Source organism: Anabrus simplex, chromosome 10 (genome assembly GCF_040414725.1).
Source record: "Anabrus simplex isolate iqAnaSimp1 chromosome 10, ASM4041472v1, whole genome shotgun sequence".
In the NCBI taxonomy this organism is placed as follows: domain Eukaryota; kingdom Metazoa; phylum Arthropoda; class Insecta; order Orthoptera; family Tettigoniidae; genus Anabrus; species Anabrus simplex.
Window position 1 is genome coordinate 109189632 of NC_090274.1, and position 25648 is coordinate 109215279.

Genomic DNA, 25648 nt, shown 5'->3' on the forward strand with positions numbered 1-25648 from the left:
CTGAATAAAATGCCGTTGTAATCAACATTAAGTCTACATTCAAACTGGTCAAGAACTGACCTTATTGTAGCACAGACTGGCATTAGTGTATTGCTCATGGCATGATAGAGAAAATCTAGGACATAATGTGAATAACCAGACACAAGAGAAGAATTGTGTGCATTTATTTGGAACTCCGAGCGTAACGAGTGTTTCAAAGTTTATAGATAAAGTTTGGAACAGTAAGTTTGCCAGTGTAAATGTTATTTGATCAGCGCCCTTTACTGTTCTCCCTGGGACCTTTTTAGTGAGCCCTGCTGTTTTTACAGGCCGCCCAGCTAACATAACCTAGATATCTGCTAGTTATATAATATGAATACATATTTGAGTCACTGGGTGCTCCAAATTAAAATTTAAATACTGTAAATTTTTTTATGTAAATGATAAATCTTCATAAATGTCAGCATAATTACATCAGAGTTTAAACGTTTAGCTTGACTATCACGTAGTGTCTTGAGCAAGCAGTATCTGGATTAGCACGGAGTCGCAAACGAGCTCTCGATTGTGCATGGTGTCGCAAAGCCGTATGGCACTCCACAGCAACCGAGTAGTAAACCTTTGGTGTTGCCTGATTATGAACGAGCAGTAGTTCAAACTACTTTGTCTTGTTCGTTATAACACTAAAATAGTTCAATTTTGCAGTTAATGTTTACCTATCTAATATTATTATTACTCTGAGGGGAGTAAATTGAAATTTTAGCATATTCATTTTTTGGGTAGCATTCCCCGCCTGGCTACTTATTCCTGCCACCTGGCTGACGAAAATGTCTGGGGAGAACGCTGCCCTTATTTTCAACATCAGTGGCTTCACGCTTAATTTTACTGACAAAGCTCCCACTCTCCCATTGTATCTGAAATTCTCGCTAGAGCTGACTGCAGTGGCTTCTTTTTCCGTGAACTTCGTCACTTCATAAATTATGTCCCTCACTTATGGATGCAGTTTCTTGTTTTCGGCATTGTATTAAATATAATCAACATCGCAGTCTCTAAATCTATTCACTGACCCTACACTAAATGACTTCACATTGTCGTAACATAATAAGTTGGGCTTGGAAGTTGACGAGCTATAAATTGCCTGAAAAGATCTGTAAAAGGACCTAAAAATATCCAAAAAATCTATAAACTGCAAAAAGGATGTAAAAAATGTGCTCCAGATTCATTCATGATTTTAGTTTTAATTCCGTATTTAATGAAAACTTCTGGTGGTATGCAACATACAGTGTAAAAGTATGAGTGAAATACTTCTTCTTTCAGACATAGGCTATCTTTTTTAGATTATCATAACTTAAAAATTTTAATTCCCTCTTTTTAAGAAATTTAGAATTTAGAATGAAATGTTGTCTTCCACATAGAATGATTTCAGCGAACCCCCTGGACAAATAATTGGAATCATATTTGACCTAACCACACTAGGGTTACAGAAATTGTAATTCGGAAACTTTACCTCAGTTGGCTTTGCAGTACATCACAGTAGTCATCTCCAGGTTCTTAGATGTAAAGGATCGTCGGTTTTCAGACAGCGTGTTGCAAAACTTTGAGAAACTTCTCTCCTCATTAATGGATGTTAAGGTTGATACTTGAAGCAAGTGGGATCTTCCTTTTCAAAAAACACTTATATCAAAATTTTCTCCTTTCATTATTTCACTCTTGCACACAATTTGATACCCCTGGTTTTTTCAAGTATTGGTTTCAATATTTCATTTCATCTTCATTTTATTTTCTCTCTCACTACAGAAAAGATATTTAAGAGGTGATAGATGAACTAATGATGATTCAAATTTAGGATGGGCAGTACAAATGTAGTCAAAAGAAGGTAAAGATGCAAAAAAAAGCCATTAAGACCTAAAAAGGTTATAAAAAGATGTATAAGCCAAACAACACCAAATAAAGGCAGAAAAAGGCAAATAAAACCCACCATTTTCTGGCCTGCAATGATCCAGAATGAACATATGTTGGGCCTCGTCTTTTGGCACTTGAGAAAAAAAAAAGGATTTTTCCTCAAATTCTGAGCCCTAGTAATAAGAGAAGAACGTAGTAGTTTGTCCAGGTTAGCTAAAAATAGGTGTATTTAACACTGTTATGTAAATACAGCCTGCATATTTTCCTTTCAGCTACAAATTAACCGTTCTTAATTCAGTAAAGCAGGATGAACACCTCAGCTACTCAGAAAACAAACCGCTTCAACAAAACTCCATTAGCAGGCATGCTCAAACTTGTCAACGAGAGCTGGCCCATTCTGCATTCTGAGACTTAATTTCTGTTTGCAAACAGACCAGAATGTGTTATTTACCTTCCTCTGTAAGCATGGAACTTTGAAGTGATCTGTGTTGCTGATGATTAGGGAGACTGATATAAAAATTATCGAAAGTACGACTCAGTTTCGACTTTTTGGACTGATAAATATAGTCTTTGGATGGAACTAAGTGGCATTGTCACCGGCTTCTTGCCAGTGCAGATACGTTTTGAATCCCATCCATGGCATTTTTGAGAAGATAAATCCTATTCCTTTAAAACCAGAGATCCCATGGCTATGTTCACCATATCAAAGTTACTTGAATGTAGACGCTTGCTTTTCATATAACATGTAACATAAAACTTTCCAGTCTGTCAAACACACAAAAATGTCAATGTAAACTAAAAAAAAACTTTTAAAAAATGCACACTATTACACAAAGAATGACATGTTTCATTCTACAAGAACAACCTCAGATTCTGTCACATCACTTAAATCATGCGTATATATGTACAGTATTGTTTGTTTTGCGTAAACTTGTCAATGATACAAGAGTTAGGTGATAATATGAGCAATTATAAACAAATGATGAATTATAGAGACATGCAGCACTATGTTAAAAAAATAACTCTACCGGGCGAGTTGGCCGTGCGCGTAGAGGCGTGCAGCTGTGAGCTTGCATCCGGGAGATAGTAGGTTCGAATCCCACTATCGGCAGCCCTGAAGATGGTTTTCCGTGGTTTTCCATTTTCACACCAGGCAAATGCTGGGGCTGTTCCTTATTCAAGGCCACGGCCGCTTCCTTCCAACTCCTAGGCCTTTCCTATCCCATCGTCGCCATAAGACCTATCTGTGTCGGTGCGACGTAAAGCCCCTAGCAAAAAAAACTCTATGACAGAGATTCATAAAAAAGTCCAGTGAGCATTAAAAAGATGTTAAAGGTAGGAATCCTTGAGTTGCTGGATAAGGAGATTAGTATATGCTGGCTCCTTTAAGATGCTGTTATCCAATTGAAGAACTACTGAGCCGAAGTCACGTCGTTTATTTACGATTAAAGTCCAGTGCGCCGTACAGCATTAAAAAGTTGTTAGGGATGGAAATCTTTCAGTTGTAGGTCAAGGAATTCAATATATGCTGGCTCCTTAAATGTGCTCTATAATTCTTTTCTCAATATCTCACATGGTATGTACATTTATGAGACCTTATGTGTCTTTATATTGTTAAACTAGAAAGATACCCGTGCTTCGCTATGGTATTATACTGAAATTTATAATTGAATGCTTATTGTTGTAGATATATAATCCGCCGAAATTTGCGATCTGACTCGTTTACGCCCCAGGGGCTCTGAACTATGGAGCGTGGGTTGGCGACCACGGGGCCCTCAGCTGAGTCCTGGCATTGCTTCCACTTACTTGTGCCAGGCTCCTCACTTTCAGCTATCCTATCGGACCTCACTTGGTCAACTCTTGTTCTTTTTCCGACCCCGACGCTATTAGGTTTGCGAGGGCTAGGGAGTCTTTCATTTTCACGCCCTTCGTGGCCCTTGTCTTCCTTTGGCCGATATCTTCATTTTTCGAAGTGTCGGATCCCTTCCATTTTTCCCTCTGATTAGTGTTATATAGAGGATGGTTGCCTAGTTGTACTTCCTCTTAAAACAATAATCACCACCATGACTCGTTTACTGCAAGAATCCGCCAAAATTCGTGATCTGACTTGTTTTCTAATACATTACGGCAAGTTTCCTCCTATTTTTCAATCTTTCTTTCCAGCAATCGATTTCGTACTTCCTGGGCTAGGTCCAGGTATTCCACCCGGTCAGTTGGGTACCTAAATCTTTGCCATCTTTTCCTATAAGCATTTTTAATATGGATCAAATCCTTCAGGAGATCCGGCGTGGTGTCTTCTTGGGTGCCTTGGCGGTACTGAACCCGCGGCCGGACTGCATTCTTAGTCATTACCCGTCCAGGACCCGTTTCCAGCGGGATCCTCACATTTGACGACGGTCAGGAAAATTATTATTATTATTATTATTATTATAGATGTTCTGGACCCCACAGCAAGATGCAAGACCGCTACTTGGCGGTAACTTACATCTGCTGCCATTGTCATTGTTGACAATGTGACCAGCACCATTGTCGCGCGTAGGCAAATGTGCGGGATTTCTGGCGATACGAATGACATACTTCCGTGCATTATTGACCTTATTATAGAGGTGAACGGACGGTCAGTCTCTTTCCTATCGTTTATTTCAAATTAGTTTAAATTTTTATTTATATGCCAGGAGAATCTACTGTAATCTAAGAACGTTCTCTGGAGGAAAAGATGGTTCTTGAAAACGAACCCAGGAAAGATTAGAAATGATCGGTTTATGATCAGAATAAGTACATCGAAAATCTACAGCCTGTTTCCAGTCATTCGACAGGGTCAGGAGTGGAATGAATAAAACCCCCGTCTAGCGGCGACAATAGGAATTGTTCCGGCTGCCGAAGCCTGTCGCACTTCTCTGGGGCAATGATTAATAAATGACAAATGAAATGAATTGATATTGGACAGTGTTGCTGGAATGAATTATGACAGGGAAAACCGGAGTATCCGGAGAAAAACCTGTCCCGCTTCCTTTTTGTCCAGCACGAATGTCACATGGAGTGACCGGGATTTAAACCACGGAACCCAGCTGTGAGAGGCCGGCGCGCTGCCGCCTGAGCAACGGAGGCTCCTTGTAAGTACATTGCGAACAGTAAAATCAATTGGTCTCCCCTCCTTTTACACCCCACCGCCGTTAAGTTTATTTACCCCCCAAAAAAGAATGAAAAGATGGCATGCTTCTTTATGTTTAAAGGAGATTCCAAACACCAATGTGGTCACGTCTATTACCTTCAGTTTTGAGATATAAGTATACCCATAAAAATAATTCACGTTTTTCACTTCCTTTCAAACTCATCCCCCTCCCCCCTAAGTGAATTTTCCGGCAAAAAATACTTGTTTCTTTAATAGTAAAGGGTCTTCTAAATACCAAATATCACGACTAACTTCTTCAGTTTTAGATTTATGTGTCCTCACGAAAGTAATTCAACTCCTTTTCACTCCCCCCCCCTCCCCCACACCACCAAGATGGTTTCCCCCGAAAAACGCGTTTCCTTTGTTTTTAAAGGAGATCCAAATACCAATTTTCACGTCTGTAACAACTTTAGTTTTTATTAGCTTATGTATTCTCATACAAATAAGTTAGTTAATTTTTCTATTCTTTAACCCCCCCCCCCCTTCATTAGATTTTCCGAGAATACGTGTTTCTTTATTTTTAAAGCAGATTCCAAATATCACATTTCACGTCTGTAACATCTTCATTTTTGAGATACCAGTAGCCTAATTTAAAGAATTCAACACCATTTTCAGTCATTATTAACTACCCCCTCCACCCATGTGGTATTTCCAAAAACAAAAAATACATGTTTCTTTATTTTTAAAGGAGATTCTAAATACAAATTATTACATCTATAAACTTTAGAAGTTTTGAGATATAGATGTACTCATTTTAAAAATTCACCCCCTTTTCACCCCCCATTAATTGGATTTTCCAAAAACCAAAAAATACGTGTCTTTATTTTTAAAGGAGATCTCAAACACCAATTTTCAGGTCTGTAATATCTTCATGTTCTGAAATATAAGTAGCCTCATTTAAGGCATTCAACCTCTTTTTTACCCTTTTCCACCCTTCCTATTGGGATTATCCAAAAACAAAATAATACGTGTTTCCTTATTTTTAAAGGAGATTCTAAAGACCAATTTTTACATCTATAAACTTTAAAAGTTTTGAGATATAGATACTCATTTTAAAAATTCACCCCCTTTTCACCCCCCATTAATTGGATTTTCCAAAAACAAAAAGATACATGTTTCTTTATTTTTAAAGGAGCTCCCAAACACCAATTTTTAGGTCTGTAATATCTTCATTTTCTGAGATATAAGTATCCTCATTAAAGGCACTCAAACAATTTTGCACCCCTTTTCACCCTTCCTATTGGGATTTTCGGAAAACAAAAAAATATGTGTTTCTTTATTTTCAATGAAGATTCTAAATACCAATTTTTACATCTGTAAACTTTCAAAGTTTTGAGATATAGATACACTAATTTTAAAAATTCACCCCCCTTTCACCCTCCCATTAATTGGATTTTCCAAAAACAAAAAAAGTACGTGTTTCTTTATTTTTAAAAGAGATCAAAAGTACCAATTTTCAGGTCTGTAATATGTTCAGTTTCTGAGATATAAGTACCGGTATCCTCATTAAAGGCATTCAACCACTATTTCACCCTTTTTCACCCCTCCCATTGGAATTTTCCGAAAACAAAAAAATACGTGTTTCCTTATTTTTAAAGATGATTTTAAATACCAATTTTTACATCTGTAAACCTTTAAAGTTTTGAGATATAGATACACTCATTTTAAAATTTCACCCCCCTTTTCACCCTTTTAGAGACGGAATATCCAAAAATCCTCTCTTAGCGAGCACCTACATCTTATTATGAATGTATCCTCAAAATTTCATTTCTTTATGTCAAGTAGTTTTGGCTTGGCGATGATGAATCAGTCAGTCAGTCAGGACAAGTTACTTTATATATATATAGATTTCTTCGCTATTTATGTTTTAATTTTGCTTTAGGCTGATGATGACCTACTATTAGGTCGAAACTAGTTCCTAATCATTTATGTAATTTAAACTCTGTACGTTTTGTATTGAAAAGGTGGACCTTAATAATACGTTAGTTTAACTACTACTACTACAGTCGAACCTGCCCTAGCGGACCTATACGGACAATTTTCCTCGGAACCAATTTTATTTTACATAAGACAAGTGTTAAATGGGCCTCATTTAAGCGGACACCTCGAACTCCGGACAGCGGACATCGCCATCTGTCCCGTCAACTTCGGACACTTTACACATTGCAGGACAATTTATTACACTGGACCACATGTCATCCTTTCTTTTAAAACCATTCTTCAGACATAAGGAAATCCCTTTTGAATGTTTGTACTATTTTGAGTGCAAGGGGAGAGAAGGTACATCAGAATGCAGTTCTACCTAGTGGTGTATAGGCGTATTCTGAGAATTCTAATTGCCCAGAAATGCTGCCAGAGACTGTTTTCTTCCCTTCTTGCATCATTGTATTCATAACTCGGATTGTCGCTGATAAGGTTGAGCTCAGGTGGTCAACTTGAGAAGGAAAAGACAGTTCAAGCGCTAATTAGTGAGACAGAAATACCGTAGCATTTCAGTTGTCTGTTAAACATGAGTAACAAGGGACGATCATGTTTAGATTTCGAGGCAAGAAGAAATGTGATTATAGAAAGTGACAAGGGACTTTCAGTGAGAAAGATTGCCGAAAATTCAGCTGCGGGAAAACTAAAATAAGCACTATTGTGAAGAATTTAACTGAAATTTTAAAGGAGTGGGAGGAAAATAGGAATCTGGGAGCGAAAATAAAGCGGGAGTCAGTTTTTTCAGAAGTGAACATTGCGGTATATGAGTGGTTCAAGTGTGCTCGAGTGAAGAAACTGTGTGAGTGGACCATATGAGTCGTATGCGCGAACAAACGTCTATGTTACCTTCCCTACGTTTTGAGAAAAACGGCAATAAAGATGTTTGTTGACCGCGGGACATGCCTACGCGAGAGAATGTAACATAGACTTTTGTTCCATAAACCAACAGCTTAGAAGTGCACGCGCTCACTCATTCGCAAATAATGGACGCATACAGAGGAGAGTAGTGTTATTTTAAAGTTTTAGCCTAATTATAATGATCTGATGCCTACAAATACTATTCCATTAAATATAAAATGTAATTTAACACGTTTCTTTACAGTGGTTAATATTTTCTTAGAAAGTAACTACTGTGCTCTTCATTCTGGTGCTTCAACACAATAATTTGCACATCTTTATAATAGTTATTATTACATCATCTGGTTACACATTAACAGCAAAATTTGAAAATGTATAAAACATGTATTCAAATTGGTATACACAGAAAAGAATCAATAAAAGCAACACTGTAAGTTATATTTTTCAACTCACTTGTAGTTTATATTCTGATGTTATACTGCTTTTAGGTTTACATAGAAACTATGATACTCCTCTTTCAAGTATTTCACCATATCCTGAAGATCCTTCCTTTTCTCCTTCGTAATCGGCAGGTCATCTGTATACAAAGGAAGAAGGTCAAAAATTGAAAATGTCTCACCAATGATGACATTTCTTGGTGTCACAACTGAATAATATTGGAATGGTATTATTGTATTGTGCGATTTTCTAACGTATACACCACTAGGCTCATCTTTAGTAAATTTTATCCACATAGCCTCCGTGATTTTTAGTTCCTTATTCTTCATGATACCTCTGGTCAATGGTTCAAAACTTTTGAAGTCATTTCTGTCCATCTCTACTATTTCATAGTTTCTTGAACTAAAAGATTCTCCTATCACATACTTCCATTCAGAAGGAACGTGGACTGTAGAAACCTTTTTCTGTTTTTCAATTAATGCAAAAGTCTCTGTCGCATGGTAGGAAGCTGTGTCCCGAACAGATAAATTTTTTATGAACTTCATCAAAAAATCCTGAGGTAACAAATTTCCTGAATAGTACAAGATGTAGCCAGTTATTATTTTGTCCTACGCATCGATCAGACCACACAATAAGTTTTCTGCTCTGCAAACTGCTTGGCTGAAAGTTGTCAGTGATGTGTTTTAGTAAACATGATGCTATTTCTGTCGATCCCCTCTTCCCAATTGTTTCATTCCAGAGATAGAAAGTTACTTTATTTCGTCCCATGTCATGTATAGCAAAATTGTAGGAAGACAGCTGACGTTGGTAGTACATGGATGAATGGGTGAGTGTAGGGCAGAACAGAACTTGTTGCAGATCGACACACAGCACAGTTACATTTGCATTCCTTTCGGCAATTTCACCATCGTTGTGCATGGCTTTGTACGCTTGATCGGCTTTGTAATGGTGCAGCATATTATCAGTCTGTATTTTCTTCCGCTCTTCTTCCGTTTGAGCAGCTTGAAGTTTGTTAAACAATAAGTCACGGTATTTACAAGTGTCACTTCGTGGAGAGCCTATTTTCAGATTCATTTCATAAAAGGTTGACTGATAGTACGTAAGGCTTACTTCAGCATCAGGGTGCTTTGATTTAAAGGCTCTGTACATTTTAGCTAAGGTTAAATCAGGTGACAGGTACTCTTTCTCAGTTTTGTGCCTAGGGAAGCTGTTTATATGTTCTGTAACTTTGTTTTTGATTTCATCTGTAATAGAGTGAGGACGATTGAAATGCTTGCCGCTCTGGTCTTTAGGAATACTGGCCCTGTCTTTCATATTTCTCTGCAGAGTTTGGATACGTCCGTGCGAAATTGAAAATGTGTGCATAAGGGTACTTTTACAAACTTGCAGAGAGCCTAATCTGTAACGAAATGTAGCTTTTTTTCGAGAAGTCGCATCTGTTAGACCTTTTCTTCGTCTGTTAGGTTCCTCTAAGTCAACACATTTCATTAAATAAAGAGTCTGTTCATCATAAGATAATTTATAAAAGTCCAGGAAATAGGACAGTTTTAATTCACGACTCAATTCTTTATTAATTAATTCGAAAACATTCTCTTTTGGGCCAGATATGTCGACGATGTCTTTGTAATCATGTATGAGAAATCAATTAACGCACCCACCACCCTCTTAAGACTCAACAATATTGATCCTCATATCAAATTCACACTAGAATCCGAATCAAATCAATAAATCAACTTTCTAGATTTAACCATCACTAGAAACTCAGATTCTTTCAGTTATAAAATTTTCAGAAAACCCACTCAAACAGCCTCCACCATTCGCCAAGATTCAGTGCACCCCCAGTCCCACAAACGAGCCACATACAACAGCCTAGTTCACAGAGCCTTCAGCATACCTATGTCCAATAAAGATCTAAAAAACGAACTCAACACAATCCGCGGAATCGCAAAATTCAACGGCTTCAGCAATCATTTTATAGAAAGGATAATCAATAAACACAAACATCGCCCAAAAACTACCCTCAAAAAAGAAATAACCAAACCTCTAACATTTTCCACCTTCACGTTCAACAATGATATCTACAAGTTAACCATTATCTTTAAGAAACAAGGCGTTAAAATAGCCTTCAAAACCAACAATAAGAACATGAACATTTTATACAATACTTCACACATCAACAAGACCAGCAGTTTTTTAAAATCAGGAGTTTATAGGATCAAATATACCACCTGTCAAAAAACCTACATCGGGCAAACCGGGAGAAACTTCATTATCAGATACCACGAGCACACTAACGCAATAAAATACAACAGGTTTTCAGCCATCGGTCAATACATGCAAGATTATAACCATAATTTCACCAATATTGAACAATACATGGACATCCTCGTATTAGCAAACAAGGGCCCTTTACTCATGGAAAATTACTACATACACCTAGACCAATACTTTAATGCCAGTCACAATCTCAATGAAATCTCAGAGAAACCCAACATACTCTTCGATCTATTTATCACTTTCCTCAGAAACAATAATGCAGCCAACCTAAACTCAATCCTAAATTTAATCAAAGGTACTTTTCCAAGACAATTACACTTTCTCCCGCACCCTTCAGCCCCACCTTAAGCCCTCTTCCTAAGCCATATATAATTTTATATATGTCATTTCAATACAAGAACTTACTGATTTCCATGATTATAATTTTTACAACACCCCATTTATACTTTATTCTTTGTTAAAAACCTCTTAGTATGTATATTCCTTGTATTATTAACTATTACCATAATAACATCTCATTTCACTTGTTATTCTTTAAAATAACATTTTCTTAGGATTTCACCAAAAGTGATCTTTGCTCCAATACGGCTGATGATGACCCCTAGATGGGTCGAAACTAGTACCGTGTAATTTATAATTTTGTGAAAATATTTTAGTATTGAAAAGGTGGAAACGTTTACGTTGTTATTATTATTACTTATATATCAATTCTTTACACCCAGACCTCCTACATTTACAATCGAAATTATCTGTTGGTTTCTTACGTTCTTCTACATGCTTACCTCTTTTACTGATGTAAGCTTTCCCACTGTCCCTTAATTGTTTACGTTTCACATCTTTCCACTCACTGGGGTCACTTTTCTTTTTCCTGCATCTGTTTTTCGTCAACTTGCGTACACTGCTTGGGGATAACAGTACATTACTATCACTAATATCGTCTGGTTGCATGACTATGGTGTCGATGATAAACTAAATAAACTCAGTAATATAAGACTGAACACACCAAAACAATCTCCGTACTAGAATGTGTTCATTACATTGCATTCAATTCGTGACATTGTCGAGCGCTCGCGCGGGAAACGATGTAACATAGACTATTGTTCCATTACAATAAAATTCTTCCGGGCTGTTATGCCGTGGTCCACTCCTCTCGCTTCTCCCAGACGTTTCGACTACTGCTGCGGTAGTCATCTTCTGTGGCGTCGTGTAGATACGCTCTCCTGTATCCCGCTGGTAGAATTTTGTAAGTCACGGGTAGCAAAGATATTCCTCTGTAGTTGTTGATGTTCTTCATGCTGCCTTTTTTGTGTAATGGATGAATCAAAGCTATTTTCCAATCTTCGGGTAGGGTCTCCTTGTTCCAAATTTCTTCTATTTGCTTTTGCAAGATATCAAGTGATTCCTCTGGGGCATATTTCCATAGTTCTGCTACTACTGAGTCTTCCCCCAGCGCTTTGTTATTTTTGAGACGGGCAATGTGGCGCTTGATTTCATCTCTGTCGGGTGGTCTGGAATCTGGGTACCTGAGTAAGGGTTCCTTGGTCTCGATGGGGCTTTGCGGTTTAGAGCAATTAAGTAAATTCTTGAAGTAATCTGCCAGAATGCTGCAATTTTCTTCATTTGACGTCGCCAGTGTGCCGTCCTTTCGCTCAAAGCATAGAGGTGGTGGTTTATAGCCAGTGAGTTTGCGTTTGAAGGCTGTGTAGTACTCTCTGCTTTCATTCTTCCTAAAGTTTTGTTCTATCTTTTCAATGAGAGATTTTTTGTATTTACGTTTCTCAGTTCTGAACACCCTAGCTGCTTGGGCACGTTGGGTTTTGTAGGTTTCCCAATCATTTTCTGATTTCGTAGAGTAGTACTGTTTCCACGCATTGAGTCTTTCTTGGAGGACCGATTCGCAGGTACTATTCCACCAGGCATGCTTTTTGCTTCTCTTGATTTCTGCAACGTCTTTGGCGGCCTCAACAAGGAGACTTTTGGCGTTGTTAAAGTCACAGTCATTTGGTCTAGCCTTCTCCTGGAACTCCTCGACCCTTTGCCGAAGTTTATCATTGTCGAAGCGTGTGATCTGTTTGGTTGTCTTCCTTGTGTTTGCGGGAATTGGTTTGAATTTGATAAGAGACATGTAATGATCTGAGGCCACATTGATGCCTTTCTTTACCTTGACATTCATAATCTCAGGGCTGTTTCTCCTGGAGATTGCAACATGATCAATTTGGAACTCTCCGAGAGCTTGGACAGGGGGACCGCCAAGTCATTTGCTTTCTGGGTAGACGGCGAAAGTGGGTCGACATGACCTGCAGGTTGTGATTTTCGCAAATGGACACCAGTCTTTTGCCGTTGGGATTGGTTCTTTTGTGGGCAGGGTAATTTCCTATAACTTTCTTATACTTCCGTTCACGACCTAGTTGGGCATTGAAGTCACCCAAAAGAAGCTTGACATGTTTGGGGATTTTGTTTAATTTTTCATCCAGTAGGTCCCAGAAATTATCAACTTCGTCTGGATCAGACTTGTTCTTATCGTTTGTAGGAGCATATGCGTTAACTAGGGTGTAGGTTTTGTTCGCGCATTTAATTGTGAGTATAGACAATCTGTCATTCACAGGTTCGAAATTTGCAACCGAATTAAGGATCTTGGTTCTAACAGCAAACGCGGTTCCAAGCATCGCAGCTCCATTGAGGATTCCTCTTTGCGCTTTGCTCTTGAAAAATCGGTAGCCTTCGGATTCAAAAATCTCTTCATCTGGGTACCTTGTTTCCTGTAGGGCCATTATGGATATCTGATTTTCGTGAAGTGCTTTTTTTTTTTGCTAGGGGCTTTACGTCGCGCCGACACAGATAGGTCTTATGGCGAGGCGACGATGGGATAGGAAAGGCCTAGGAGTTGGAAGGAAGCGGCCGTGCCTTAATTAAGGTACAGCCCCAGCATTTGCCTGGTGTGAAAATGGGAAACCACGGAAAACCAATTTCAGGGCTGCCGATAGTGGGATTCGAACCTACTATCTCCCGGATGCAAGCTCACAGCCGCGCGCCTCTACGCGCACGGCCAACTCGCCCGGTGGTGAGGGTTTTCAGCTTGCCAGTTTGTGTAAGTGAATTTATGTTGAAAGTTGCTAGAAAGGTTTTAGATTTTGGCCTGAGTTTGTGACTCTTCGGGGTACACCGAGATGCTCCGACTCGTCTCTTGCATGATGTCGAGTCTCCCCCAGAATCCGAACGAGACTCGTGTGCCGTGGTGTTCACGATGAGGGATTTATCCGAAGATTTCCCCCCTGGGGTATGTTTCTTGAAATGTTGTGCCATCATGCTTTTTGACTTGACTTTGCTTTGGACGGGTACCCATCCTTTTACAACTAGGGTAGTTAGCCCTAGAGGTTGCCTCAAGATGTTTTCTGGCTTCTGGTCATTTACCAGTCTTCGCCATAACCCTGACAAGGGACCAGTTTTTTTTTCACGGTGGTATTTTATTTCCCTACTACCCTCTGACTCTGCTGGCGGCAGAGCCAGCGAGCTTCCCCAATTCCAATGGGACGCGCCCGATGGAGGTAACCGGTGAATCCCCACACGGGTATTATTATTATTATTATTATTATTATTATTATTATTATTATTATTATTATTATTATTATTATTATTATTATTATACAAGATAGCCACACTATGTCAATGTCTTCAGCACTGCACTAGAATTCTGTAAACGGTACTTATGTACTCTGTCAGGTTTTTACATTTTGTGCCCCTCTCCATGTAATCAGTTTTTTTATAATCCTAGGTTGTAAAAATAAAATAAAATTAAGATAAGAACTCTTACTATGCTTAGTCTTATTATTCTGTTTATTACAAACTAATTTCTTCTGTCTTTGTTTCCTTGGTCAGACTTTGGGAAGCTCTTGCACTCTCCGCCAATCTGGGGGCCATATTGGGAACCTTGGTATGTGCTTTCTACTCTCTTCCATTTGTTTTTTGCTGTCTTATTGCTCTACTATACAAGTTCTCTCTTAGAAACCCAGACTGAGCGCACGGTGTTTGTACTCTGGCGTACAGCAGCTGCCTCATCCCAACTTACATCGCGTGCGGCCACCCTGCTTTAAGCCTGTATATGAAATCTCTTACCTTATAAAAGATGCTGGAAGTGTCATCCTTCATAATGAGATACTTCATAAATATCATTAGGATTTTCTGCACTCCAATAGCGAGAGTTATGACTTTTCACACGACCATTAAGATGAAACCAGGCCTCATCTGGAAAGAACACAAGCTGTGGGTCGAATAAACAATCATTCAATGATGCAAGATACCACTCACAATATCTCACTCTTGTGGCTGATCAGCAGGTTTTAAACAATGGGCCTGTGTAAACCTCTACGGTTTGATGTAGCTCTGTGTGCAGAAGAAACTAAAACCCCTACTTGTTGTGCTAATTTCGTGAGTGATTTATTCCGTGACCATTTAAGATTTGCACCAATGTCATCTAGCTATTCCTCTGTTCATGTGCGCGCATGTTTTTTATTGAGCACTGAACCAGTAGTTTCAAGTTTATTTACAATTACATGAATCTGTGGTTTTGAAGGTGGCACTTCACCAGGAAATTGCTGAACAAATGCAACGCGTACCCGTCGAGCCGATTTGTACTTAAAATAACCTTTACATACGAAAACACGATATTACAGTGACAACTGTCTCACCATGTTAAAACAGCTGAGATTCAGACTGGCGACTCGTGCTTGCTAGGTCGAACATGTGCACGCTCCTTGCAACCACCCGTACAGCTGCTTAGGTCTCGGAGGATAGAAACGTCGCTGAGCAGTCTGGGTTTATAACGGAGATCCTGTATCTGTAGCCTCGTATCTTGCAGTCATAGTCCTCAGTCTGGCAAACTTTGTAATTTTGTCTGTAGACTTCACATTTTTGCCTCAGACTTCTGTTTTTGTTTTCTGAGATTAGGTATAAAAAAGACACAAACATGTTCATTTCTATTTTTTTGTCCGTATGTCTGTTTATGATGACATCATAGGAAAATGGCTGAAACAAACAGCTCAGAAGTTAGTGTTTAAGTTGAGGGATATTCAGGCTATATACGAGTAAATAATAAAATATTTGATGTTACTCGTGTGAAACTACAGCTCCCACGTGATGCATGAAGTCTCGAAGAGTCATTGTAAAATCAATTCTTTGATTACATGCAGCAAGATTACACATTCTAACTACTGGAGAATTTTTGTGGCTCACTGTTTGAGTGTTCACAATAAAACGTTTGTCTTGTCTCTAAATTCATACTGTTCACATTTAAGTTCTCTAGCTCACTGTCGTCACTCCCATTATTTATGAGTTTGTACAAAAATATTTGTTGCAGAATTTACATCTGTTACAAAATGATGAAAGTTTAAATTCATTTACGAGGGTAATCCCAAACATAAGGTCTCCTATTTTTTTATAAATACAGAACTCTGTTCATGTGGCTGTTGGTCACAATATTGTGAGGAGTGTTTCCTGCACTTGCATATAAACGTGCGCACGCCGTGCTGAGGCACTCTGTCTTGGCTTGGCAGCCATTGAGAATGGAGCTCCCGTTGGATGTTACCGCCAAGTGCGAAGTGCGCGCAGTTATTCATTTTTTTTAACGCAAAAGGTACTGAACCAATTGAAATCCATCGCCAATTGACGAAAGTGTATGGCGAGTCATGCATGTATCAAGAAGTAAGTATAAATAACCACCTAATCGATACTTTATTAATGCCTCAGGCAAAATTGAATAAAATTAAAACTTACAGGACATGTTTCGACCACTTAGTGGTCCTCTTCAGCTGTATAAATAAAGAACTGAAAAGAAAAACATTGACAATAAGCACAAATAAACGTTCTTTGGAGACTCTTTTGATAAAAATGGAGGAAATCAGAATAGGTTATCTTGCCTCTCGTTCTTGTTTGGAAAAGATGTTTATTCTGCGCTCTCTAGAGGGTCTGTCTTTGAGCGCGACCTGGTGAAGTAACGATGTGATACAGTTTGACAATTCATGGAAAGCTCTGGAGAGAAGGGAAGTAGAGTTTTATTGCCATCTAAAATAACATGTGAGGGAGGAGGGAGATTGGGCTGTGCTTCTGCGATGTCGTGTTTGATTATATCTCTTGTTCGTCTAGTCTGTTTCATGTCTACCCATTCTAAGTATTTGCTAATATTCTCATATAAGATGTTTTTATGCTCGTTGTTTTCGTTGAGATTCTCTTCACCGTTTTCCAATTTATCAAGAACGATGTGGATGTTTTCCAGGTTGTTCATAAGATTACCTTTATTAATCATACAGATAATTTGAAGGTCCTGTTTTATATTGGTGAATTTGTGGTTGGACTCTTTCATATGGGATCCCATGGCAGAGAATCTTTTGTATCTTTCAGCATTGACGTGTTCTTGATATCTAATTGAGAAGTTCCTTCCAGATTGTCCCACGTAAGTTTTTTTACATTGAGCACAAGTCAGCTTATAAATACCCGATTCCTGGAATTCGTCATCTTTAAGTTTATTAGCTTTATTATGACTAAAGAATCTATGTTTCGTGTTGTTGTTTGTAGAGAAGGCTACCTTGGTATTGTGTTTCTTGAATAAGTTGGTGATTTCGTAAATCTGCGGGTTATTAAAGGTGAATTTTACATATCCTTTTTCTTTTCTGAATGCTGTTTAAGTTTAATTTGTTGTTGGTATTTGCATTTAGTGATGATTTTATTGATGAATTTCAAACTGAAACCATTATGTAGAGCCTGTTGACGAATGAAAGAAAGCTCCTTTTTTCTGTCTGTTTCTGTTAGCGGAATTTCAAAGGCTCTGTTGACGAAACTATAATAAGCTGATGTAAAGTATCACTTTTGATTGTAGTCGGGGTAAAAGTGGGTTTCCTGTATATTTTAAATTGGAAATGGTTGTCTTTACGAATTGTTTGGATATCCAGAAAATTGAGTATGCCTTTCTCTTCTTCTTCAGCTGTAAATTTTATGTTTGGGTCTAAATTATTCAAAGTATTAAGGATACTGTGACTATCATTTATTTCCTTGTTAATTATGGCATAGGTATCATCAACATATCGAAGCCAGAGATCGAGTCCTTTAATCTGACCTACTACCGGGCGAGTTGGCCGTGCGCGTAGAGGCGCGCGGCTGTGAGCTTGCATCCGGGAGATAGTAGGTTCGAATCCCACTATCGGCAGCCCTGAAGATGGTTTTCCGTGGTTTCCCATTTTCACACCAGGCAAATGCTGGGGCTGTACCTTAATTAAGGCCACGGCCGCTTCCTTCCAACTCCTAGCCCTTTCCCATCCCATCGTCGCCATAAGACCTATCTGTGTCGGTGCGACGTAAAGCCCCTAGCAAAAAAAAAAAAAAAAAAAAATGTGACCTACTATCTGAGTGTGTTCCAAAAAGTCGAGGTAAATGTTAGCTAAAATTCCAGAAGCCGGCGCTCCCATTGGAAGTCCATCTTGCTGATATATTTTATTATTAAAAGAGAAGAAATTGTGGTTCAAAACGAATTCCAAGATAGTAATGAAGTTTTCTATTTCAGGTATACTGATACGTTTGTGAATTAATAAATTCGTCTTTATAATCTCAATGGTGTTCTTAATAGGAATGTTCGTGTACATGTCCTTGATGTCGAAGGAACTTGTTACATGAGATGAAGTTAACTTGAAATCTTTAATAGCAATGCAGAACTCTTTGGAGTTTTTTATCGAAGATTTGGTATAAAATGATGAAACGGTAACGCCCTACGAGCATTCACGTTTCATTCTTTTATTAAGTGGAGCTCGCTAATACCCGACCGTAAGCTTGCGCCGAGCGCACAGGCATAGTGGAAACTGCGAGCAAGTTCGCGACGTTCCAGAACACCGGCCAAGGACAAGCGACGTCACGCAGAAGGTTCCTTCGTGTTCCATTGCTGCATGAACGAAATATAAGCGAGTCGCCAGCCTGGGGTAAGGCAGAATGTAAGCAGAGAGCCTGCAGTAAAGCAGAGGGAGTGCGCGGTATGCGACGGCAGTGTGCTGAAGGCAGAGAGTGGAGTGAGTCGGCAGTAAGCCGTGAGTCAGCGAGCGCGTGCAAGTAAGCCGTCGCGACATAATTCGTCTCTCGATCCGGCTGTATATTTGAATTCGTTTAAAGACTGTGTTCTTGCATTAATTGTGTCAGCTTTGAATTCGTTTAAAGACTGTGTTCTCGCCAGCTTGAATTCATTTAAAGACTGTGTTCTCACATAAACTGTGCCAGTTTTGAATTCGTTTAAAGACTGTGTTCTTGCATTAATTGTGCCAGCTTTGAATTCGTTTAAAGACTGTGTTCTTGCATTAATTGTGCCAGCTTTGAATTCGTTTAAAGACTGTGTTCTCGCCAGCTTGAATTCATTTAAAGACTGTGTTCTCACATAAACTGTGCCAGCTTTGAATTCGTTTAAAGACTGTGTTCTTGCATTAATTGTGCCAGCTTTGAATTCGTTTAAAGACTGTGTTCTCGCCAGCTTGAATTCATTTAAAGACTGTGTTCTCACATAAACGGTGCCAGCTTTGAATTCGTTTAAAAACTGTGTTCTCGCATTAATTGTGTCAGCTTTATTTCATTTAAAGACTGTGTTCTTGCATTAACTGTGCCAGCATTAATTTCGTTCAAAGACTGTGTGAAAGCAGCGGTAGTATTTCTAGCCAGCCCCAATTTCATTTAAAGACTATGTCTATCCGTTGAACTGTGTTGCATTATGATCTTAAGTGCCAGTGTTAATCTGAAAATCACGACGCACGGGAATTTGGACTGTCATTTATTTCAACAAATGTATTATGCTGGTGGAGTACAGTGCAGAGACTGTACTCGATAAATTTAATTTTCTTTATGAAGTGCTTGATCACCGTACCTCGGAAGGTTCTAGATTGTTTCATTTGCGTATTATTCCAAATACGAACTGTGACTCTAACTTTATCCTTGCTGCTGTGGGAACTATTTCGGCGTGCTTCGCCATAGGGAAGTGTCACACCAGTACCCCATGACGTCAAATGTGGAAGCTCCACATTTCCCCGTTCCTGCCTCTGGTTCGAGTCATCAACACTAATACAAACACCAACGACGGAAGACAACGCCGGCGCCGACCGCAAGACGACGCAGCCGCCGCGGGACAACGTCCTCTTCACGCCCTCAGGGACAAATCTACAATTCAGCTATAAAAGGTGACATAATTATTTGCCTATTTATTGAATAAACTGAAGGATCCACTTAATCATGAATTTTTCTTTCACTACCCTTCTCTCTTACTCTCTTAGCATGGGCCGTACACGCCTTGTCGTTCCTCATGCTCTCCGATAAACTGAAGTACGGGCGTTCCTGTTACAGAGAGAAGGTAGTGAATAGTGGCACCCGTGACGTTGGGGCCAAATTAAAGAGAGTAAAGTGATAAAAATTAACTTTGAAATCAGTGATATCTTAACTTACCAATTCAAATAAAAGTGCATAGTACGTACGTTAATTCCAGTTCAGTGAATGTGTTAAAATTTTACGAAGTTCAATTCAATGACTTTGACGAAATTTTCAACTTTTGGCACAGAACTCTGATCAAATTTATGGCACAAGTGATTATTTTTTTTTTCTCTTGCTATGTAAAACATTTCAGGCATAATGTTTAAGCACAGTCTCATATAAATTTTTGATATTTATGTCAGTGAAACATTGAACTTTACCATTGGACAATAATGGTGATATTTAATTTTATGCACAAGTGTTTGATATTTTGTGCTGGTGAAATTTTGAACTTTACCATTGGACAATAATGGTGATTTTACGTATGAAGTGAATGATTGTATTTTCTGCATTTTGTGAAAATAACTACATTAATATGGAAAACATACTAGCTGCCATTGAGGCTTTAAAAATCAGTCTAAATGACAGGATTACGGAAAGTAACACTAATCTCGGGCGTAGGATTGCTGAATCTAATAATACTTTAGGAGCTCAACTTAAAGAATCTAACGCGGCCTTGGAAAGTCGTATGGAAGCCACTAAGGCTAGTATAGGTCAACTTAGGGAGGCTAATGAAGTAACTAATCGTAGTATCACTCAACTAAGGGAAGCTAATGATGCCAACATTGTAAAATTGACAGAATCTGTTGATCAAAAATTTGCGGAAGTTAATAATAATTTGGAACGTAGGCTTAATAGTGCAGGTGCCGAAATTGAAAAAAGATTTAAAGAATCTAACAAAAGAATGGATTCTCAGTTTACGGAAATAAATGAAAGATTAACACGTGACTTAGAAACCATTAAGCAAGACATAAAATCACAAGTGGCGGAGGACTTAAAACTTGCTTTCCCGTCTTCTTCTCAGGAAGTCCTTAAAGAAGTAGAAAGCTTAAAGGAAGAATTTCAAGAGTCCCATGCTCAATTATCTCTTGCGCAAACTAAAATCGCGTCTATTCAAGACAAACTTCATGAATCTGTTAAAAATAATTTCATGAAGTTGGGAAACGAAATTACTCTTCTGAAAAGTCAGCAAGAGGAGGCCGATAAACGTGTTAAGACTCAGTTAGATAATGCTCACACGCAGATTACTCGTATCTGTCGCGACGTAGCAGAAGTCAAGACCGACATAGAAAAGGAGGTCAAGGAAATTGAGAATTCTGTACAGGGGAAAATTAAAACCCTAAAACTTGAACTCCAAGGAGGTATAGAAGCTCTCAACAGCAAAGTATCGCAAATCGAACAGGATGTTTCATCATCTAGCCTTCACAACACTAGTGGAGAATCCATGAATGTTTCCACAGTTTTTAAAATAACTGAGGAAAAACCAGCCAAATTTTCGGGGAAGGAGGAGTATACTGCTAAGGAGTTTCTCCTCAACCTCGAAGAGTTCTTCCAAGAAAATCACGTTAAGACCGACCGTCGTTTACGAATAGCATCTCGATTGTTAGAAGGCAAGGCGTTAATGTGGTTTACCGCTTTTAAATTCAGTATTAACACTTACGAAGAGTTTAAGGAAGCCTTACTTAGACGATTTTGGAGTGCTGAGGCTCAGCACCTGATAAAACTTCAATTATACTCTAGAAAGTATAACACGTCCGTCAATTCCTCGCGATACTCAGATTATCTCATATCTCAGCTTAAAAAGATGCAGTTTTTCGACCCTCCTTTACCGGAGCAAGAACTTATTCAGGTCATAACGCTGCAATTTCCACCAAATGTTCAGGAAATATTGGTGGCAGCAAATGTCCAGGACTTGGAGCAGCTCGATGATGTCCTGAGGAAACTCGATACTGCGCACACTCAGAGCGCAGCAAAAGCAGGTCGAACCAAAGAAACTACAACCAACTTTACGGAAATGAAGACTCCGGTTCAAGTAAATTCAGAACCGCGAGAAGAAAGAGAAACTCGCCGAGATATTCCGTTTCGGTACAGAAGATCTAGGAATCGTCCCTACGAAGGGAGGGCTAAGTTTCAACCTGGACCTTCATGGAGGCAGGCAGCTAACCAACCCAATGATAATAGGAACTCCCAGCGGGAAGAATTAGAGAAACGTTGGAGAGAGACTACGGAATATGTAAGGAATAAGAACAGGGAAGAGGGCTTACCTGGAGCAGCTTCTTTGGAATACCAGGCAGAGATGCAGAGAAGAAATGAGAGAACGGAAATGGATCCAAGAGCTACGGGTACCAAAAAAAAAACTTTGTCGAAGCAATAAAGAGATTGCCTGAAAACCCGGAGGGAGGAGAGGTAGTATGTAGTGCACTCATTAACCATTGGTATTTAGAGGATGCAGATTTACTATATGAGGATTCAACACCACGACAGCCTCAGATACAACGCGGCTTACCGATCATTATCATTAAGTTAGGCAATATGATTGTCCACTCTCTAGTAGACTCGGGATCGCAAGCCTCACTAATTTCGCAGAAATTAATAGATGTGGCGCAGGAGACGACCTACATCTCCATCTTGCCGGTTGCTCAAGTTAAGGTTAAAGGCATAGTTCCTGACAAAACTATTAAATGCAAATTCCAGGCGTTTCTTGAGTTAGAAATTGGTGGTGTTAAGTTCCAACATCTATTTTTGATTTTGACGCAAATGAAATTTGACTTAATTCTTGGATCAGACTTTCTCATTCAACATGGGGGAATCATTGATTATCCCGCTAATGTGATTAAATTTTTCCACGTCGAATCTGTAGGGCTACAGTTGGTTACTTATAATGACGTGAAGAATCCGGAATGTGAGACCCCGGTGGGCATAGTAGAAGGCAAGATGAGCGAGGCTCCGCCTGTCGAAGAAAGCGTCCACGAAGAGGGGCGACCCGAGGAAGTGGGACCCGTAGAGGACCAGATGGCGTCCATTATCAATGATGAGTTTAACGAGGACCACTACAACTTCACGCTTTTCGCCAATGTAGCTGAAAGCCCAGATTACGATGATGATAAAGTAATAAAGGCAATCCAAGAGCTTTTTAAGAAGTTTCCAGATGTATTTTCTGAGAAACCTGGAGTCATTAAGGGTTTCAAGCACCACTTAGATGTTACTGACACATCACCTTATAAGAAACGGCCTTATCCGATACCCATGAAGTACTTGGAAGAAGCACGGGTCATCATTAAACAGATGGAGAATGATGGAATCATATCAAAATGCGTCACACTTTACATTAATCCTCTGGCTATAGTGAGAAGACTGTTGGAGTTTTTGAAATACTTTACTAGGAGATGAGCGAAAAAAGAAAATCGCCCAGCAATTTTCTTTTTCCCGAGCAGGGGGGGAGATGAAACGGTAACGCCCTACGAGCATTCACGTTTCATTCTTTTATTAAGTGGAGCTCGCTAATACCCGACCGTAAGCTTGCGCCGAGCGCACAGGCATAGTGGAAACTGCGAGCAAGTTCGCGACGTTCCAGAACACCGGCCAAGGACAAGCGACGTCACGCAGAAGGTTCCTTCGTGTTCCATTGCTGCATGAACGAAATATAAGCGAGTCGCCAGCCTGGGGTAAGGCAGAATGTAAGCAGAGAGCCTGCAGTAAAGCAGAGGGAGTGCGCGGTATGCGACGGCAGTGTGCTGAAGGCAGAGAGTGGAGTGAGTCGGCAGTAAGCCGGGAGTCAGCGAGCACGTGCAAGTAAGCCGTCGCGACATAATTCGTCTCTCGATCCGGCTGTATATTTGAATTCGTTTAAAGACTGTGTTCTTGCATTAATTGTGTCAGCTTTGAATTCGTTTAAAGACTGTGTTCTCGCCAGCTTGAATTCATTTAAAGACTGTGTTCTCACATAAACTGTGCCAGCTTTGAATTCGTTTAAAGACTGTGTTCTTGCATTAATTGTGCCAGCTTTGAATTCGTTTAAAGACTGTGTTCTTGCATTAATTGTGCCAGCTTTGAATTCGTTTAAAGACTGTGTTCTCGCCAGCTTGAATTCATTTAAAGACTGTGTTCTCACATAAACTGTGCCAGCTTTGAATTCGTTTAAAGACTGTGTTCTTGCATTAATTGTGCCAGCTTTGAATTCGTTTAAAGACTGTGTTCTCGCCAGCTTGAATTCATTTAAAGACTGTGTTCTCACATAAACGGTGCCAGCTTTGAATTCGTTTAAAAACTGTGTTCTCGCATTAATTGTGTCAGCTTTATTTCATTTAAAGACTGTGTTCTTGCATTAACTGTGCCAGCATTAATTTCGTTCAAAGACTGTGTGAAAGCAGCGGTAGTATTTCTAGCCAGCCCCAATTTCATTTAAAGACTATGTCTATCCGTTGAACTGTGTTGCATTATGATCTTAAGTGCCAGTGTTAATCTGAAAATCACGACGCACGGGAATTTGGACTGTCATTTATTTCAACAAATGTATTATGCTGGTGGAGTACAGTGCAGAGACTGTACTCGATAAATTTAATTTTCTTTATGAAGTGCTTGATCACCGTACCTCGGAAGGTTCTAGATTGTTTCATTTGCGTATTATTCCAAATACGAACTGTGACTCTAACTTTATCCTTGCTGCTGTGGGAACTATTTCGGCGTGCTTCGCCATAGGGAAGTGTCACACCAGTACCCCATGACGTCAAATGTGGAAGCTCCACATTTCCCCGTTCCTGCCTCTGGTTCGAGTCATCAACACTAATACAAACACCAACGACGGAAGACAACGCCGGCGCCGACCGCAAGACGACGCAGCCGCCGCGGGACAACGTCCTCTTCACGCCCTCAGGGACAAATCTACAATTCAGCTATAAAAGGTGACATAATTATTTGCCTATTTATTGAATAAACTGAAGGATCCACTTAATCATGAATTTTTCTTTCACTACCCTTCTCTCTTACTCTCTTAGCATGGGCCGTACACGCCTTGTCATTCCTCATGCTCTCCGATAAACTGAAGTACGGGCGTTCCTGTTACAATACGTAGTTATGAGTTAAGAACCTATGAATAAATTGGGATATTTTGTATGTGGGGCTTCTCCGAAAATTAATTATAGGTCTCATAGGTGCATCCTTTTTATGTAATTTAGGAATAGCTCTTGCTTTAGGAAGTCCTGGATTCATATTAATGAGTTTTTGAATATCTTGGTCGTTAATAAGGAAGGAGCTTTGCTTCAGTATCCCTTTCAAATTCTTTTGAATTTTTAGGGTGGGGTCTTTCTCAATTACCTTAAATTTGTTGTTAGTGAAAAAAGTTTCTGTTTTATTGATGTATTCGGTTTCATTTAATATTACTACTGTTCCACCTTTATCAGCTTTCGTTATCACTACATCACTTTGTCTAATTTTACGCTGAAGATCCTTCTCGATTTTAGTGTTTGTGGAATTGGTTAGTAACCCTCTAATTATGGAGGGAATTTTTTTCTTTGCTTCGTACCGTACGTCATTCTGAATGTCGACTGGAAGGGTTTGTATGGCTGTCTCTGTTTCTGCTAAAGTTTGTATTAATACTTGTCTGTTATTGAAACTATGCCAATTGTGATTAGGCCCTTTGCTTAATAATTGTAATTCTTGTTCTGTAAACGTCGTGTTCGACAAGTTCATGACGGGGGGTGGGAATTCTCACAATTAAAAGAAGAT

At 39.3% G+C, this 25648-nt stretch overlaps 1 protein-coding gene across 3 annotated transcripts in view; it reads left to right on the forward strand.

Moving 5' to 3' along the window:
* The window catches only part of LOC136882291 (calcium release-activated calcium channel protein 1), an 89988-nt gene that overhangs the window by 15371 nt on the left and 48969 nt on the right, over positions 1-25648 (forward strand). Inside the window, exon 2 of one of the 3 annotated variants that reach the window (XM_067154861.2) lies at positions 14480-14534. The exons of the other annotated variants lie outside the window; for them this stretch is intronic. The gene's annotated coding sequence lies outside the window, so the exon portion shown is untranslated. The remainder of the gene's footprint in view (positions 1-14479; positions 14535-25648) is intronic. 3 annotated transcript variants of the gene reach the window in all.